The following is an 18058-nucleotide window of genomic DNA, read 5'->3' as shown; positions in this document are numbered from 1 at the left end:
GCAATGGACTGTCTTGATTACATTAATTGATGGGAAAAGACCAGCCTACTGTGTGTGGTACCATTCCCTAGGCAGGGTCCTTGATTGTGTAGGTGGGGACAGGGGCCTGAGCCCAAGAACACATGCCTGCATTTGTTCTCGTTCTGCTCTTGGTTGTGATATGATGAGCTGAGAAGTTCCTGCACTGAGTTCCCTGAAATGATAGACTGTCACCTCGAACTATCGCCACATAAAGCTTTTCTCTGAAGTTGCTCTTGTCAGGCTATTTCATCATCTTGACAGGGAAGGAAACTGGGTCAGTGTCTTTGACAGTCCCTGGAGTCAGCTGATGTTGAAGGAATGACTACACTTTCAGGACCCCCGGTCCAGGGATGATTTCTCTGAATGACCCACTGCACCGAGGGAAATTTTCCTATAGGGAAACAGAGTCACCAAGGAGACAGGACTAGGGTGGGTTGCTGGAGGAGAGAGGGAGATCTGGGAGAAGAGGGCTTTCGTCAGGGCAGGAGGGCAGGGTGAGCCTACTTTGTGTCTCCCGCTAAGACCATCTGAGTCACTAGGAGGGACACAAAGTCAGGAAGTTGTCAGAAAGAAAGAGGCGGCCCCACAGGAAGAAGGAGGCCAGGACTGAACATTCATCTCATCATTCTGCTTCCAGCATGGTCTCCGGCCACAGTCTGGGCTAGGCCCCTTCCTGCTGAAGAAGAGGACGCCCCGCCCCCACTGTGCACAGTCCCACCCTTTGTCCACCGTCCGTCCTCCACCGTGGATGGCTTCCAGCCTGTGCGTCGCTTTGGATTTAGTACTGCCCCATCAATTTTATTATAAGCGATGACCCACAGTCTCTAAAGAATGCTTTCGCCCTTATCTCTAAAATATCCCTGACCTCCTACCCAGGCTGTGCTCTCTCCCATGAACAAATTACACCTGGCCTCTTTCCACCTGGGCGGCAGACAGTGAGCGTTTGGCATGGAGACTTGGCTTGTCTCCACAGTCTGTTTGTCAAGGAGCGCAGTTTTGTGGTGAGCCCACTGGCCTGGGAATCCTAATAACCCTGGATTCGTGGGCAATTTGGGGTGAGTTATTCGTTTCTATTCTTCATGTAGCTTTTCTGTAGGATGAGGAAAGTTATAACACAGGGTGGTTTTCACAGCCATAACACAGTGATGGAAATGAAAGTGGTCACCTCTGTCCAACCATGGACTTGGGTGCCGCCAAAGAATGCAGAACGAAATGTTATCATTCTTCAGGGGAGTCGTGTTTCATAAAGAGCTCTGTGTTGCGGTCACTCATTTAGGGGAAAAATATATATAATACATACATACATATATATGTATTTATATGTGAAATAAAGAAAGAAATAGACTGTGGCAATCAGGGGTGGACAGGTTACATTCTCTCTGGTTGTTAGAAGGAGGGCAGCCCCACAATGGTTTGCAAAGTGAACCACGGAGGCCCCGAAGGGCTCCATCTAGGCCCAGTGACAGGTACTATGGGTAGAATATTGAAGCCAGAGTCTTTTCATGCATTGTTGGGGCTTTCCATCCTAAATCATTGTGTAAATGCACGCTCTGGTTCAGGCCAACCCACGAGGCACACTGGCTGACTTCCTTGCTCTGGAGCCATCTCCTAATAACCAAGCACACAAAACAGGCCTTTCTTTTCTGAAGCTGAGAGTCCATGAGCTATAAACACGGCTCTGAGGTTAGAAGATTGAATTCCGAGAATATCAACAATCTGTCCTACCCCATTAATCAGAGATTTATGATCTCTCCAGTCTTAGGAGCCCCAGGGCCGTCGTTGATAATTCCCTGTCAAGGAGAGACGTAATCATCCCGACATGTGCTTAAAGAGGCATTTTCCCCTTGTTGATTTTATGTAGGAAATGATTACGAGGGCAATGTTGGCTCGCTCAGAGGTTCTGTGGCTTTGGGAAGAGGCCTCGGACTGGGGATGGTGGAGATGCGTTGACACACAGAGCCCCTCAGACCGGGCTCAGCCAGAAGTAGAGCAGTAATTTGCTGGGCGAGGCTGCCACACAGTCTGTTCCAGAGCAACAAAAGGAAGAACCAACCCCTCAGGGTCACCCATCTCTCCCAGGAGCCAATTTGCCATATTTGAATCACATTATCAAGAAATAAGTGTGGGTTCTACTCTGATACCCCCAAACCCGTAAGAGATAGGCAAGTCCAGTTGGTGACCTACAGCTCATTCTTCTGGCCTCTCTGGCCCTAGCTGGCTCCATCTCAATTCTTCAAGGGTTGCCAAAAATAAACTAGGTTGGGAGCATATCCCTGTGAGAGTTAAGCCAGATACCCAAGGTGGGAGCACCCAGTTCTGTGCTGACCCTCCCGCAGTCATTTACTAGGGATTCTCCGGCTGGAGGATGCTCTGTTCTGGATCCCCTGCAAATGCTCAAATCCTAAGAAATCTCAGGTCTCTATAGTAGAAAATAATACTATTTGCATCTCTTTCCCACACATTCTCCACTGCACTTTAAACCGTTTCTAGATGCCTTGTAATGCCCAACAGGACACCGACGCCACATAACTTGTTGTCAAGCTGGTTGCTCCTGGATGGTGACGAGGTAAGTCAGCATGTGCTCGGCACAGACGCAATTCTGTTTTGAATATTTTTGACGTGGTTGGTTGAGTCTGTGGGTACACAAAGCATAGATACCGAGTGCTGGCCATAGAACAAGTTTCCCACCACAGAAATCTGGTTTGTGTCAGGAAAAGACGCATGTTTTCCCAGCCTGGGTATAATCACCATGTGCTGTGCTTGGACTTGAGTTGGAGGATACAAGCTCCGGAGAACTGCCAGCTAGACCTAAGCCAAGGAAAATCCACAAATTAAGGGGCTAACTTAATGGAGTTTGAATGGAGCAACCACTGGGAGAAATCCTAATGCCTCTGACTGAGTCTGTAGGGTCAGAAGCACCAGAAAAGCCTATTCCAGTATTTAGAGGTGTGGCTTCAGATCCTGGGTGACAACCTGTGTCTACACTGAAGAGAGCCAGTGCTGAGTCACTCTGGATCTCTCCTAAGGAAAGTGTGATTCTGTGTGTGTGTGTGTGTGTGGCGTGAATGTGCATGTGAGTGAGCATGCACATGTGTGAGCACGTATATGGAGACCAAAGCTTGACGTTGGCTATCTTCCTCCATTGTTCTCCATCTTATTCTTTGAGGCAGGGTCTCTCACATAACCTGGAGCTCACCAGTTCAGACGAGCTGGCAGGCTTTGGCTTCTGAGAGCTGTAATGGCAAGTGGGTCACTATGCCCATCCAGCACGTATGTGGGTTCTAGGAATCTGAATTCCAGACCTCACACAAAGCAAATGCTTTAACCACTGAGCCCCAAAATGTGCTGTTGTGAGCCACAGAAGCACAAGTCTGGGAGATGCCGTTTACACTGGATAATACAACTGTTGGTTTGGCATCAAGTATAGAGGAATGATTACTGTGAGAGCCATACCAGAGGGTTGTCAGAAAGATTGAACCAGTGTTTGTAAAGTACTCAGACACAAAGCAAGAGCTTTGGAAGAGTTGATAGAACAGATGTAAAGGAAGAAATACCTACACTGAGGGAGGGGCTCAGTAGGGAAGGTGCTCTACAGTGTGAGGACCTGAGTTCAGATCCCCAGAATCCAAGCTGGACCTGGTAGCATGTGCCTGTAACCCCAGTGCTGGTGGAGGGGGGGGGGGGTGAAGGCAGAGGGAGCTTGCTGGCCAGCTGGTCTCACTGAGATGGCAAGCTGCAGATTCAGTGAGAGTGAGAGACCCTGTCTTGAGATGGCCAGCTGTAGGTTCAGTGTCTTAAAAAATAATTGGAAAGTGATAGAGGAAGATAATGAAAATCGACCTCTTCCCTCTATGTAAACATGCACATGCTCTCTTTCTCTCTTTCTCTCTCTTTCTCTCTTTCTCTCTCTCTCTCTCTCTCTCTCTCTCTCTCTCTCTCTCACACACACACACACACACACACACACACACACACAATTTTTTTTTTCAAAGAAAAGAGGGGCTTTAGAGACTGTCTAGTGGTTAAGAGCAAGAACTGGTCTTGGAGTAGATGGAAGCTAGGTTACCAGAACCCATGAGCAGGGACTTACAATGACCTATAATTCCAGCTCCAGGGGATCTAACCCCTTCTTCTTGACCCTAATGGCATGCATCCATGTGCCATACCTACATACAGGCACACACACATAATTAAAACTAAATCTTCAAAAGAGAGAGAGTGAAATTCAGGATTTTTGTTAGATTCTTGCCCTTTAGTTGGTGTACATGTGCACACGCACACGTCACACCACAGGTGTGGAAGTCAGAGGACAACTTGGTGGGAGTCAGTTCTCTCCTTCTCCCATGTGGGCTTATGGAACTGAACTTAGGTCCTCAGGCTTGGCAGCAAGCGCCTTTACCCAGTGAGCCCTCTCACTGGCCCAGAAACGGGAGGTATTTTTAATGGTGGATGTCCACTTTTGATTTGTAAGGCTTAGGCAAGTATCAGCCACACTGTGAATGCACAGACATCTCCCCTCTGCTTTTACAGAACTTCCCTGTGACTCTCCAGAGACACCCAGCTTTGTCATGAGTCTGCTGTGTGAGCTGGGCTCCTGGGGCTGCTTGATTCCTGATGCTCTGGCGACAGTCTCTCCCTACTGTGATTTAGAATTGCTTCCCTGAATGATTTCTATGGCCTCGACTAGATCCCTTCCTGATATAGGCACCAGCAGGTCACCATGTGCAAAACCCTTTTGTAGGTCATTGCACACAGTCAAACCTTCAGAACCTTCCTGTGGTGGCCCATTTACTCCTCCAGCCCTACTCTGCTTCCAAGTTAACTCTCAAGGCCAGGTGACAGTCCACCCCAGTGGACCTTACTTGAAGCTCTGGGGTTCAGGATCATAAATCAGGGGCCTCCCAGTGATGAGTGAACAGCATCAGAAGGGAGGAATCTCTTGCAGCCACTGGGCCAATGATAAACTCAGGAGCTCCTGGGAACATGAACACTGAGATCAAAAGCAAGAGTGAATACTGAAGATGCCAGAGGCATTGTCCAGAATGTATCTTCAGCTCACCAGAGGTGATTGCCAGCCCTGGGTTTCATCAACCACATCATATGTCAAAGTCTCAAAGAAAGACAGCCTGACATCCAAGATTCACGAACTGTTAGTCTGCCTGATGGGACTAACTAAGCCCACTCTGCCTCAACCTGGATCTCAGAAGGCATCCATATTCGGGAAGAGTTCCTGCCTAGAAATTGGATCCAGTTGCTTCCTCTATTTATCTCACAATAAACCCAGGGAAGGGATAGTTGATGTAGACAAGCAATAATTCTCCCCGCCACACAACTTCGGTTACGAGGTAGAGAAACCTGGAGGGGCCCATTTTGTCAAGAAGAGCCAACTGCCGATTAATGGATGCTGAACCCTGCTGCCTTAGAAGGTGGGAACTGGCTGGCTTGTGGCTGTTGTTCTGAAGCCCGGGCTCACAGGTAGCCCTTCATCGGAAGGTGGTTGATCACACAAGCTCTTTCCTTTAGGAGGACAACTGCAGAAGGACCCGTGGGTGTGGCCAACCACACAGCTTAGCCCTTTAACACAATACTCTTGTTTGAGGTACTTCTTCAATCGAGGACAGTCCCCACCTTGTCCCCCCGCTCTCTCTCTTCGGTGGTTCACAAACATCCTTCTTGGCTCTTCTTAACATAAAATATATTCTTCCTTCAAGCCTGAAATCACCTCAGATCCAGGGGCAGCTTAGAGAAATGAAGTCAGCTCACCATTTAGTGTACAGAAGGGGTGGGGAGGAAACCGAGGCGTTCTCAGGGTAAAGCAAAGGCACTCCATTTTCCTCCTGGTTTCCTTCACGCCACTCAAAGGACATTTACCTATAGTACGGCAGCTCACGGTGAGATGAGAGAGATTTGGAAATCGGTCCTTGCCGCCGTCTCGGGAGCTCGCGTGTGATGGAGACAGGCAAGCACGGATATGAAGAGGGAAGAGGGACAGTAGAAACAGGGGTGTGGGGGAGACAAAAAGTGTCCCTCCTGCCTATGCAGCCAGCATGCAATGCATCACTCAGAACCCCCTCACAAAGTGCTCGCTTACTCATCTGCGGGGCCCCTTAGCTTTTGATCTGAAGCCGTACGGTTCTTGGGGTGCTTCACCTAATGCCTGAGGAGGAGGAGGGTCTGTGACTCAGCCATAGCCCTCGCTGTGTGTCTTCTCGAAAGGTTGGAGAACAGATCTTGAGGTAAAGCTTCTGTTTGGGCTTCCCTGGAGCCCTGGCACGTGATGGGTGGGGGTGGGTTAGCTCAGGGGTCACTGGGGTGCTTTTGTCTGGTGGCTCTCCAGAACTTACAAACATGAGTGACACCAACGTCCCTTGCCCTCCACCTCCAGCCCTCTTTTCAAACACCCTCCCTATCCTTTATTTCTGAATTTTATTTATTTGGGGTGTGTGTGCGTGTGCGTGTGCATGTGCGTGTGCGTGTGCGTGTGCGTGTGCGTGTGTGTGTGTGTGTGTGTTTGTATGCATGAGTGCACGGAGGTCAGAGAAGAACCTGTTGGAGCCCATTCTCTCCTCCCATCACCGGGTCTCGGGGACTGAACTCGGGTCATCAGGCTTGGCCGCAAGCCTTTGCTCCCTGTGCCGTCTTGCCCATCACTGTCATTTCTTTAAAATCTCAGGTGCGCTGTGGCACCGTGCTGCTGCTGGACAGTCACCGTTATGACACTGCTGTCATTTAAATCCAACAACCAATCATGGGGCGGGCAGGTACTGAAGCTCAAGGATGCGTGCCAGGACACGCCAGGCGAGTACTCCACCACTGAGCCACACCCCCAGCCCACACCACCAATAACGTCCTCCGTTAGCCAGTTTGGCTGCTGCGTTTGTGGTTGCTGATTTGAGCGGTTCTGGTTCTGCTCAACACAGCTTCAGGGGGCCCTGAGGGAGAGAGCTCCACTCCTGTTCCTACTCTGGGTCTGTCGGTTTCCTGGTCCCCTGACACTGTGACAAGCCAGGGCCTGGCACATGCCACCACAGACAGAGCTCTGTGTTCCCCAAACCTGACAACCCCATGCTCTGAGCCTCGAGACAAAAGAAACCCTAACCACCTTAGCTGGCTTCGCCAGGCATCCTGTCACAGTGGCCAGAGGAACGGTGGGGCAGCCGTCACCTTGTCGCTGTGAATGGAAGGATTGGCTGGGTTGAGGGTCTTCGACAGAAGTCACAAGTATGCACGGCTGGTGGTGGAAGGCAGACAACACAGAGCCAAGATCCGGCCTCTTGACGACTTGGCAGGGTGGAGAGATGACCTTTTAACAGACACCCTCCAAACTCAGACCTTAGTCCTATGTCACTACAGCTTGCCTTTCTAGGCACCCCGTGGAGATATATTGTGTACCCTAATAAACTTGTACCCTGATAAACTTCCATGAGGACCAGAGGACAGAGCCAGCCACTAGATTAAACATAGAAGTCAGGCAGTGGTGGCACACACCCTTAATCCTATCACTTGGGAGGCAGAGATCCATCTGGATCTCTCTGAGTTCAAGGCCACACTGTGTTACATCAGATTGATTCAGTATAGGAGAGAGAGAGAGAGAGAGAGAGAGAGAGAGAGAGAGAGAGAGAGAGAGAGAGAGAGAGCCAGGCAGCGGTGGCACACACCTTTAATCCCAGTACTGGGAAACACACATGCCTTTAATCCCAGGAAGTGATGTCTGGGCAGAGAAAGGTAGATAAGGCGTGAGGAGACAGGAACTCACTCTCTTTAGATTGAGGATTTTGTAGTGGTAAGAACTTGTAGCTGACTTGCTCTGTTTCTCTGATCTTTCAGCTTTCACCCTTATATCTTGCTCTGGTTTTCTATTATAAGGACCTTTTAAGATCCGTGTTACACCACCCTGCTGTATGATATGGTGCACACAATGCCGGTGAGGGCAGGCTTCTTAGGAAAAACAATTAGTCCCAGTTTAACGACAACTCAAGATTTAGCCATCAGGGTGACCTTAGGAAGAGGAAGAGGACCAGGGGGAGGGGCCAGGAGAGGGCCTCGCAAACATTTATGAGAATACCAGAAACCAGGCGACGATCACTAGTGAAGATGGCCAATGCGATGTGTGCCTGGGAGGGAACAAGCTCTCTCATGTGTTTCTGATGCTCTCCTGAGACACATGGTGATGCTGTCCCCACATTACCACAGCAGTGTCTATAATTACACTTTCGATGTGTGTGCACCTATATGAGCACATGCAATGTGCAGGTCAGAGGTCTACCTTTGGTGACTTCCTCCATCATTCCCTACATGATTTTTTTTTTTTTTTCTGAGATAGGGTTTCTCTGTGTAGCTTTGGATCCTGTCCTGGAACTTGCTGTGTAGACCAGGCTGGCCTCAGGCAAGCGCCACCACTGCCCGTGTTCCTTTGACTCTCCCCCAGGGTGACTTCAGGCTCTTCTCCCCCAGGGTGATGCCCCAGGATTCTGGATCAGTCTTGGTTGGAAGGTTTCCAGGAGGCTGAGGAGGGAGCCATCCGTGCGGGATGAACTTCAGACCCACCCACAGACAGAGGGGATGGCGGTTCTTGGAAGGCGATGCCCTGTTAACGTTACCTCCAGGTGCCCTGATTGATGGAGGCAGGCCCTGCCAGATTCCGTTCTCCAGACTGGAGATTCCAAAAGCGGGCTCCTACTGGGAGTGATATTTTCTTGGACCGTCACCAGGGATTATGAAGAACTTTCCTCACCCCTACATGTCTAAGGTATGAAGTCCAAAGGTCAATCTATAGAGAACTGACATGGTGAAAGACACAGAGATGCATTTCCCTGGGTAAAATCTGAAGAATCAACGTCTCACAGCATCATCTCAGCCTGGTGCGCGCTCTCTCTAAAGTGAGACCAGCCAGCTTCAGCAGCCTCCAAAACATGGCAGGCTTTATTCTACACCACCCTCGTAACGGGTTCTGTGAGGGGTGCAGATGGGGAAGACTTTTGGTGCCGATATTCTCTCTGCCTCTTATTCTACATCTTTACTGCCTTGGGTTTATTTGTTTTGGTTTGGGGTCTCTGTGTAATTACAGGCCAGTTGTAATCTGAATCTGTGCAGGGGGGCTTGTGTGGGTTGTGGCCATGTGAACGGTGTGCATTCCCCTGACAGGGAGCACCTTAGAGAGCATTAGGCCCCTCTCCTCTTTTTTCTCTTCCTTCTCCTCCCTCTGTTTTGTTTCGAAACTGAGTCTCAGTATGTAGTCCAGGTTGGCTTTGAACTTGCAATGCAGCCCAGGCCAGCTTAAGACCTCTGAACTTCTCATCTCTACTTCTTGAGTGCCAGAGTATAGCCTTCTGATTCAGGGAAGTGTGGCCAGTGTGCATTTCACCACCATATAGAATCCAGTTTCCCTAACCACCAAGCTCCACAGCCCCAGCAGCTCTTGGGGAAGAAGAAATTAAAGAGGACTTGATTTTCTTAGCATCCATCACACTTGGCTACAGAAGCCAAGACGTTAATCACCACAGTCAACCTGTTCCTTGGTAATAAATGGATATAAGTGTTCTTGCTTATCAGGCTAAGAATTCTCAAGTCTGGCTACATTCCTCATTCTCTATGTCTGGAGGGTGTAGGGAATTAGATTCGGATTTTGTTTTTTAAAATCTTATTTTATGTATATGGGTGTCTTACCTGAATGTATCTCTGCATACCACTTGTGTACCTATTGCCCATGGACATGGAATGACCCAGAACTGGAGTTACAGATGGTTGTGAGCCACCATATGGGTGCGGGAACTTGAACCCAGGTCCTCTAGGAGATGAGCAAGTGCTTTTAACTGCTGAGCCATCTCTCCGGCCCTAAATTCACTTTTTTCAAACAAGTGTTTTTGGAAAACTGAGATCAAAATTGTGTCTGATGTTTGGAATTCTGACTAAAATCTAGACTCTACTACTAACTAAACGTGACCTGGCCTAGCAAATGATTAATTTAAGCCTCAGCTTCCTCACCTGTGAAATGGGTTTAACATTTCATGGGTGAGCTGAACAGACTGATGCACAGAAGTCACCAGGCTCATTCCTGGTGACTTGCAGGTGGCCCCCAAATGACAGGTATCACCATATCTAACCTTGTTTCCTCCCAGTTCCATGCTCAAAGTGAGGACTCCACTTACCAAATGACAGTTGGAGACTATCAAGACCCTGTCTACTATGTCTGTGCGGAGTCACACCGTGGTTACTGGAGGGCCAGTGCACATCTGTGCAGAGTCACACCGTGGTTACTGGAGAGCCAGTGCACATCTGTGCGGAGTCACACCGTGGTTACTGGAGAGCCAGTGCACATCTGTGCAGAGTCACACCGTGGTTACTGGAGAGCCAGTGCACATCTGTGCGGAGTCACACCGTGGTTACTGGAGAGCCAGTGCACATCTGTGCGGAGTCACACCGTGGTTACTGGAGAGCCAGTGCACATCTGTGCGGAGTCACACCGTGGTTACCAGAGAGCCAGTGCACATCTGTGGAGTCACACCGTGGTTACTGGAGAGCCAGTGCACATCTGTGGAGTCACACCGTGGTTACTGGAGAGCCAGTGCACATCTGTGGAGTCACACCGTGGTTACTGGAGAGCCAGTGCACATCTGTGCAGAGTCACACCGTGGTTACTGGAGAGCCAGTGCACATCTGTGGAGTCACACCGTGGTTACTGGAGAGCCAGTGCACATCTGTGCAGAGTCACACCGTGGTTACTGGAGAGCCAGTGCACATCTGTGCGGAGTCACACTGTGGTTACTGGAGAGCCAGTGCACATCTGTGCAGAGTCACACCGTGGTTACTGGAGAGCCAGAGCAAGCTCTAGGCACTATGGCATCCAAGGTGTAGCAGGGATGGGGGGCAGACAGGAGGGAATTACAGACAGAGAGTTCGGAGAATCACGGAAGTCTAGGTGCCATGCAGATGCCGAAGCCAGTGATTTTGAGAGCTTGCAATTGAGTTGAATGACTTGTTTCATGAGCCTTTTCCTCTCTATACTTTACTCCATTGAAGCCACCCCAAAAACTACTCCCCGGGCCAACAACAATCAAACCTTTAGATGGAAAGATGTGTCGGTACTGTCAAAATTAGAGCTCTTGTTTTGTTTTGTTAATTGATCTTAAATTACTCATCTGTATCAGGAAAACTCTACAGACCTACAAGTGCATTGCTGGCCTTACATGTACTTATCCAGGTCATACTACAGAAAGACAAAATATAACCATCAGTGTGTATCAGTTACTCTTCTGCTGCTGTGATAAAATGCCAGGACCAAAGACGACTAACTTATAGGAGAAACGTTTATTGGGCTTATGGCTCCAGAGGCGTAGGAGTCCGTCATGGCAGAGAGGCATGGTGGGAAGAGGCATGGCGGCAGGAATCTGGGAGAGCACATCTCCACTGGCACAAGGCAGAGAGTGAACAGAGATGTCGAGAGACCATAAACACTCACAGCCTGCGCCCAGTGACTCACTTCCTTCAGGAAGGCTCCACTTCCTGAAGGTTCCACAACCAACTAGGGACCAGCTACGCAAACACCGGCGACTATGGGGACGTTTCTCATTCAAACCAACACAACTGTATTGTGTATGCTTGTAACAAATATTTAAAAGTTTAAAAAACAAAACAAAACAATACTTTTGTTTTCTTTTTGGTTTTTCAAGACAAGAGTCTCACTGTGTAGCCCTGACTGTCCTGGAACTCACTCTGTAGACCAGGTTGGCCTCAAACTCAGAGATCCACCTGCCTCTGCCTCCTGAGTGCTGGGATTAAAGGTGTGCGCCACCATGCCTGGTTAAAAATCAACACTATTTTACAATAACATTACAAACTTCAAATAACCAGGAATAAATTTAATTAAATACATATATGATACATCTGTCCCTGTTAGCTTTGTCAACTCAACACGGTCCAGAGTCATCTGAGAGGAAAACCTAGATTGAGGAATTTCCCAGATCATATTGGACTGTGGGCGTGTCTGTGGGATGCTGTCTTGATTATTAACTGACTCAGGAGGGTCCCGCCCACTGTGAGCAGCACCATCCCTAGGCAGGTGGTCCTGGGATGGATAAGGCAAGTCAGCATGAATCCATGAGAAAGTCAGCAAGCTGGTGAGCATCATTCCCCCATGGTTTCTGCTTCAGGCTCCTGGCCTGACTTCTCTTAGGGATAAACCGTGGTCTTTAAGTGTTAAACAAAGACGCCATCCCCCCCCCACCCCCAAGTTGCTTTTGGGTGTGTGTTTTATTACAACAGCAGAAAGACACTAGAATAATTTCTCTATAAAAACTCTGAAATATTCTGAGAAAAATTAAAGAGGCCTACAGAGGGATATACTATGTTCATTGACTGGAGGATGCAATGTTTTAAGATACTGATGTTTTATAAGCATATGTATCTGTTCTATAGAAAGTGCATAAAAATCCCAGCAGATGTCTTGAAGAGAAATTAATAGGCTGACTCTAACATATGCATAGAGACACGAAAGCTTTAAAATATTACAGTTACTTTGCTGGTGCTGTGATAACATGCCGTGACCAAAGGCAACTTAGGGAGGGGTTTGTTTTGGCTTGTTGTCCCTGAGGACTAAGTTCACCATGGCCTTGGAGGCATCACAGCCAGCAGCAGGCATGGCAGCCAGATCTGGATGCCGAGAGCTCACATCCTCGATGATAAACATAAAGCAGAGAAAGCGACCCAAGTAAGGCTTTAAACTCTCAAAGCCCACCTCTAGCGACCCACTTCATCTAGCAAGGTTGTACTTCCTCCCCGGACGGCACCAGCAACTGGGAAGTGAGGATTCAAATACCAGAGTCTGTAGGGGACATCTTGTTCAAACCACCCCAAAGATCTAAAATGATTTTGAAGAAAAAACACAAACCCAGAAAACTTACATAACTCACAGTGTAATGGTACAACAGTCAGAATCAACTGGGTTAAATCAAGCTTAACAATAGACCAGCACACAATGCCAGCTGGAATTTGTACAAAAGGATCCAAGTCATTCATGGAGAAGGAAGAGTCTTGGTTATACGTGTTACTGAACCTGGAAACACAATCATCATACAATGAAGCACTCTTCTGCAACGAAGATGGTCGGATTGTGAAAACATCCGACGAGGCAGACAAACAAACCTCAAGTACAACATACCAAGGAACAGACGTCAAGCCGGAAAGCATTGCAGAGAGTTAATTCCATTCACAGAAAATCTTAACAAAGACAAAGGTGACTTAGAAACCAGAAAGGGCTGAGGAGAGAGAGAGGCAGTCACTGGAGGGGGCTGAGGAGAGAGAGGCAATCACTGGAAGGGCCTGAGGGAGCTTCAGGGTATGACGGAATATGTACTGTGTTCTGAGAGGTGGTTGCCAAAGTGTCTGTAATTCTATGTTGGGTGACCTGTATGCCTTTGTATCTCATTTGTGATAATTACACTCAAATAAAAACTTTAAGAAATGAAAACTTATTAAGAGGAGGAATTACTGTATCTTTTCACGGCTCCCAGGGACCGACTTGACTGGAGCATCGAGGGAATAAAGAAAAAACAAATACAGACACAGAAAGCAGCGACTGGGTGGTCTGGGCTCTCAGCTGGGGAATGGCGTGTTTTATACCCAGCTGCTTAAAACTGCTCTTCTTCTGTCCATTTCTTTCTTTCTTCATCCTTATTTCTTTCTTCACACTTGTTTCTTCCTTTCTCTGCATCCTCTTTTCTGTCGTGTTAACCTCGGCACAGTGGCTGTGCCTTAGTCTACTGCTGTCTCAGCTGGCATTTGCGACTCGCCGTGACCGGCCTGCTTCTCTAGCAATGGCCTGGCCGCTCAGGCCACAGCCTGGGGGGAATTCTGTTCCCTTGGTACCGGCCCTGTCACTGCCGCTAAGAGAGCTTTAATTAAGTCTCTGTCAATCTAATTATGAATAAGACTCGAGATTCAAAGGCTGGGGTGAAAACCTGTGAGCTCAGTGAGGCCGAGCAGCAACTAGCTGACCCTCTCCCTTTGCCGGTGTCCACGGAAGCCCCATGCTTCCCCTTCGCCAAAGAAACACCTGGGCCACTCCAAACCCCACCCTACTACTTCCTGTGTCTCTCTGTCTCTCCTGGATGCCCTCTGATGCTCTGTGGTTACCTTCTGTCAACTAGTGGCTAACTCAGCCTCCTGATCCAAGGTTAATTTTATTTCATTAATGCAAATGCAAACGGTCACAGTGTGATCAAATATCCCCAACACTTTCCCATGACCCCTTTCGTCTGTACAAGCGTAAGACTTGTCCCTGGAGCACTCCGTCATCTGACCTAGGAGAGTCCCTACAGCCAACGTTTACACGCTTGCTCTTGTTTGGGCACCATTGACTGCATCCATACACAGCTTCCAGGCACTTACACCTAACTGAGGGTGGAGGGGGAATAAAGAAAAAACAGACAGACAGACAGAGAGCTGGGGTTGGACTGACTGGGCTCTCAGCTGGGGAAACCTTAGCCCCTAGAAGTCAGAGTGTTTATTTTATACAGGGCTGAACAGAAAAGGTGGGTTGTCACAGATAAACAAGGAGGCAGCATGTGGGGTGTACAGATAAACAAGGAGACAGTGTGTGGGGTGTACAGATGACAAGTAGGCAGTGTGTGGGGTGTACAGATGACAAGTAGGCAGCGTGTGGGGTGTACAGATAAACAAGGAGGCAGCGTGTGGGGTGTACAGATAACAAGGAGACAGTGTGTGGGGTGTACAGATGGCTCAAGGGGAGAGCCTGAGTTCATCTTGGTAGGAAGAGTCTCTCTAGTGGAGCGGTCTTCAGGACATAAACATCCAGGGCGGGGAAGCTATGGAGACACGTTCTGCACACACTATCGTTATGCACACATGGACCCGAGGGAAGGCTTTGCCCTTTCCCTGTGAGCCGCACCCCCTCCTCCCCGGGGAAAAGACTTTGCCATCACTCCACGGGTCTCAGGCTCTGGGGTCCTTGACGTGACCACGTCCATGTCAACAACACCGTCACTCAGGACTTTGCTCTCTCAGGGCTTCCTCCACACCCTGTAAGAAATGTTTGATCCCAGGTTGTCCCAGTCTATAGTTCTGTATGTTTTTGCAATGTGAGTTCGTGTATATGACAATGTGGATTGTGTCATACAACTTCTTGGATTATAGCCCCCTTGAAGTTCTTAGAATTCTGTTCCTGAAATATTGTTTTGACTAACAAAAGCCCAATAGAACACATTTGCTGTTTGTGATGGAACAGTTTTTTGGGTTTTTTTTTTTTTTTAATATAAAGATGCCATCTTCTCCTCTTAACCTGAGTGACTAAGTTTTAATCATTTTTTCATTTCTGCAGATCTACCAAGGACAGAGGCAGCAAAAATCTTTAAAACCATTGACCCAGTTCCCAAGGCCTCACTTCCTCCTCTCGCATCCCTCCCCCGTGGCCCATCGTTTCTGGTAGAGATAGTTTGTTTTGTTTTGTTTTTGAGACAGGGTTTCTCTGTGTAGTTTTGGTGCCTGTCCTGGAACTCACTCTGTAGCCCAGGCTGGCCTCGAAGTCACAGAGATCCACCTGGCTCTGCCTCCTGAATGCTGGGATTAAAGGTGTGTGCCACCGCCGACCGACTGAGGCAGTTTTAAGGAAATCAGGTTTAGAGAAAAGGAGAAGTCAAACTGAAAAGGTGGGGGGACTTCATCTCTCCCGGGAATAAAGCAGGGCAACATCACTGACTTGTCTTCTTCAGTCGTTTTACTCCCAGGGAATTGAAGTTCCCACTTTTGCAACGACTCCAGATATTTAATGGCGATGCTCCTGTGGCCGCGGGGATCCTGGTCTACCCTGTGTCCTGCAGCCCTAACTTACCCCTACGCTCAGCAGCGTCTAGTTGTGTCGACCTCCTGTTGTAACAGATCACAGGAGTGTGTCCTCTGCTGAGTGCCAGCTACGACTTCATGCAGCCTGTCTGTACCACCTAACTTCCGTCTCTACGTCAACTGCGTGAGGGAAGGACGGACAGACACATCTCCATTTTACAGACAAGAGGTGATAGCATGGCATTAGGATTTGAATCCCGATGGTTTGGCCTCCTGGACCTATGCAATCTCAGGAGACTTTCAGCAAAAGAGAACAAACAACGCCATCAGCAGGTGAGCCACTGGAGACGTGTTTGTTACTGGAGACAGCCCTGGATGGACAACCTTGCTCACGGGGAACCTAAGCAATGTTCATCAGTACAGATGTCCGCAAACATACTTCACATTGGCTTTTGGGTTGAATTTATTACACCATTAACCATCGATGATAATCCTCTGGGTTTGTACCTGGTTTTACTTCCTATCTGGAGAAAGGTGCTGCCTTGATACCCGAGTGCAAAGAAGTATATCACCCTCTTTCCAGCGAGAGGACCCTAGGAATGAGCCTCTGTGAAGCTCCTTAGTGGAGAATATGATGCAAGCCCTGGGGACCCTCAGTCCAAGTGCTCATCGGGTTTTCTATTTCCTTTGGGATCCAATCTGGCCGGTAACACACATTAACGCAAAGCCCGTGTAACCCCGAGTAATTATTCAATCTCCATGTCCTCTGTGATCAAAGCCACACCATCCCTTGTCACCAACTTGATAAAGAAAGTCTGTCTATGTTCTGGCATTCCCTTCAGCTCGGCTGGATACACGAATTGCTCAAACAAGCCGGTGAATTAATCACTGACTCAACAAGACACAGAAGCTCCTCTTCCATTCCTTCCTCTCTCTTTCCTTTTTTACCTCTTTCTCCATGCCACTGCCTGTTCTACCTTCCATGAGTGAGAGAGACTCAAACACCAAAACAATATCAGAGAAGTCACTCACAGTGTTGATGGGTCCCCCGCCAGGTCCAGTCGTATATCCAAGCGCCTGTCCAGAGCTCCTCTGGGGCATCTTAGGGGGCTTCTTGCCCAGGTGCCCCTGGCTCCTGCTTCTGCCTGGCAGGTTGTACGCACCCCCTGGGCAATTTCCCTTGCTCACCCTCCCCACCAATCAGCTCCACCTGGCTTTCCACTGGGCCCTTTCCTTCCCGAGGCTGCTGGACACTCTGCCGGTGCTCAAGATGCTCTCGGGCTTTCCCCAGCCCCAGCCTGCGGCACACCTAGTTTCAGCTATCAACGCTGCCCTTTCAGAACATGCCATTCTGACTCTGTCCACTTTCAAAGGGGCCAGTGTCTCTCTCAGGCCAGCTCACAGAGTCACTGTTCTCCTAACAAAAGGCCAACCAAATTCTGAGAGTCTTTCGCTGACGTCTCTGCGGCTCAAATGACCTGTTTTCTTAGGCTTCATTGTTGCCGGTCACCGCTGGTGACTCTTGGTGTCCAAATTGAGAAGAAAGCTCAGCTTGAGAGTGGCATTAAGAAAGAGGAAAATATCCAGAGAAAAATCAAGGAGGTGAGGAGGTTCAGGGAAGAAATACATATGGCGGAAGGGCCTGCGTTGACCATCAGATTGGAGAGAGATGAGGTAAGAGGGGCCAGAGAGCCTGCTCCACCCAGGCAGCAAGGAGAAATGCACACAAGAAATGTCTCCTTAGGCAAAGTGGGGAACAGCAAGCTCTGGGGAAAAGACAGGGACTGGAACATAAAGATTCTCTTGTACATATCTTTATCGCCAGGGGAAAGTGACAGGAACTTCTCTGCTCACTGCCCAGGCTACACCCAAAGCTCACTCACCCCCACTGTCCAGCTGCAGCGGGGTCCAGGAAGGCCTTCCCCAGCGGAAGACAAGGCTCGGATCCCTCCACAGCTGGCTCATGGCTGGGCACGCTCGCCGCTGCGTGTTACTTGTTCTATTCTTCGTCCATGCTTGTCGACATAACATACACAAGACACCTCGGTGTGAGACTCTGCCCTGAGCACGGGACAAAGCACGGCAGATGTGGAAGCAAAGCCGTGCCGCAGCCACACAGGCTCACTGTCCCAGCTCCGTTCCTAGTCACCTGAACGGCCTTGGGTAGGCGTCATATGTGCCCTGGGTCTGTCTTGATCTTTAAAATGAGTTTAGAGACACTGATGAATTAGGGGCTGGCGAG

Source organism: Peromyscus leucopus, chromosome 12 (genome assembly GCF_004664715.2).
Source record: "Peromyscus leucopus breed LL Stock chromosome 12, UCI_PerLeu_2.1, whole genome shotgun sequence".
In the NCBI taxonomy this organism is placed as follows: domain Eukaryota; kingdom Metazoa; phylum Chordata; class Mammalia; order Rodentia; family Cricetidae; genus Peromyscus; species Peromyscus leucopus.
Note: the sequence above shows the minus strand (reverse complement) of the source record.